This window comes from Arachis hypogaea, chromosome 3, assembly GCF_003086295.3.
Source record: "Arachis hypogaea cultivar Tifrunner chromosome 3, arahy.Tifrunner.gnm2.J5K5, whole genome shotgun sequence".
NCBI classification, from domain to species: Eukaryota; Viridiplantae; Streptophyta; class Magnoliopsida; order Fabales; family Fabaceae; genus Arachis; species Arachis hypogaea.
In genome coordinates this window covers 19,529,424-19,531,895 of record NC_092038.1, presented here as the reverse complement: position 1 = coordinate 19,531,895, position 2,472 = coordinate 19,529,424, and positions in this window count along the sequence as shown.

Sequence of the window (2,472 nt, the reverse complement as noted above, 5' to 3'; positions counted from 1 at the left end):
TTTGGAAGTTGCACCATGAATTTTCAGCAAGGTTTTGATCTGTACCAAGGCGAAATGCTTGGAGTGGTCTAATTCCAAGTGAGTATACTTTCATGGTGGAGTATGATAGTTCTCTGAACTATGATTGTCGGTATAGACAATGGCAGCAAAGAATTGTCGGTGTTGACAATGGAAGCTGAAGATGTGTGACTATTTCAATCAAGGTGGAGATTGTTAGGATTTGGTTGAATTAGTCCCACATTGCTTAGGATGGCAAATGGAGTGGGTGGCCTAGGCTATAAATATGAGGCTAAGTTCTCCATTTGTTTTTGCACCAGTCAGAAACACTTTAAGCTTGTATCTGATTTTTCTTTTCCTCTGTACTCTTTGATTAGAGAGTGTTGTGAGGTGTAGTTAGATATTTGCTTTGAGAGAGTGTGGGTGTACTGGGGTGCCGGTGAGAGAAAGAAGTCTATGTGTTGTAACAATTTTCACATAGTGATATTCTCTGGTTGTCATTTGACAACGGCCGTGGTTTTTTCTCCGGTAATTGGAGTTTCCACGTTAAATTCTTGTGTTGTGATTGTGTCTATTTTATTTCTCTGTCAAAGGTGTTTTCTCAAGGGGGAATGGTGTCTTATTCCCAACAATTTATGCAAGGGTCTCAGCCCGAGCTTTTGCATTTCATTACTTCAATGTGTTGGATTTGTCATGAAACTAAATTACTTTTCATAGTTTTCAAGCCAAAGTCATCTTTCTATGTTTTATAATTATTTCATTGTTGTTGTAACTCTGCTGTTCAATTTGACATTTGCTTCTGGAGTGGAGTGACTCGTGAGGAAATATAACATGTCAATTTAATTTACAACATGCCTAATGAGGGTGACCAACAGGAATTAGTATATTTAGATACATGTTAAGATTTTTCTATATGTTTTATTAAATTATTGCGTTAGTCTTTATAATTTTTTTAATTTATAATTATAGTTTTTTTTATAGATTTGATTTTATTAGAGGACATTACTTGTTCAGTGGGTCTAGGTTCAATTGCGCTTGAACATGACTAGAAAGTCTTGATTGTTTACGTTTTCTTTAGTTATGTTCTAAACATTTAGGTGGTAAAGATATTAGACTTGCTTTTTCATATATGATTAGACTTGTTTATGTTTATGTTTATGTGTATGTTTATATTTATGCTTATATTTATGTTAGTTTGTTTGAGGCACAACTTAGTAGTGCTCTTGGTATGGACTAATTTGGGATTCATACAAAAAATATTTGGTGATAGATCAAAGAAATTCAATACTCTTTGGATGGGGATATTGGTGTCAATAATTATAGCAGTTGCAATGTCATTTTTTAGCTTCAATGAGATTATATCAATAGTGAATTTCTTGTATAGTTTGGGGATGCTGTTGGAATTTGCATCGTTTCTTTGGCTTAGGAAAAAATTTCCATCATTGAAGAGGTCTTTTGAAGTGCCATTGGGAATGAAAGCTTTGATCCTAACATGCCTTATACCTTCTTTGCTTTTGGTGTATCTGATAAGTGTTGCCACCAAAAGTTTAGAAAAGTAATTATTATTTACAATGACAGAGATTTCATTATTTACAAATTTTACTTGTATTATTTAGAAAGAAAAAATTATTTTTTAGATTAAAAAAATCAATTTAAAAAAAGGTAAAAATTTAGATTTTTGTATGTAAAATAATTAATTTTTGTGTAAAAAACAGTTTTTAGGTGTAAAAACCAATTTTTTGGTATAAAAATCTATTTTTTGGTGTAAAAACTGGTTTTTTAGCATAAAAATCGATTTTTTAGTGTAAAAACCAATTTTTTGATGTAAAAACTGGTTTTTCTATATAAAAATCGGTTATTTTTTTTAAATCGATTTTTGTTTTAATAACTGGTTAAAAACCACTTTTGAATTTTACTAACCGGTTAATAACCAGTTTTATCATGAAAAACCAATTTGCTTAATTAACCAAGACTATATTTTCGGTTAACCAAAAAACTGATTTGGTTTTTGGATTAACCAAACCATGAACACCCCTAAGTGACAGTGACTCACATGACTCCTACGAATCTGCAGAAGACAGCCTATATAAGCCTGGACCACAAGACAATTCTACTGAATCAGATATTGAAGGTGGTCTTTGTACAGCAAGGTTGAGGGAATTTAAGCTGAAGCATTCTCCAGGTGCTGCCTGGAAGAAGAGAAAGGAGAAAATAGTGGAGGAAGATGACGGTCTTGTTGTGGAAAATTCAGATGCAGAAGTGGATTGGTTGCAAGTGTTGGGCAATAGAGGAAACAACCAAGAATCTTATGATGCATATGATCCAATTCACGATGACTCTGATGGAAATGACTCTTGGAAGTTTGAAGAATTAAAAACACCCCCCAAACTCAGATGAGGAGTGGAGTGATGATGATGCTGATGATGTGCACCCAATCTTCTCTGAGGGTGGCCGATTTGGTGAACTAAAGCTCCA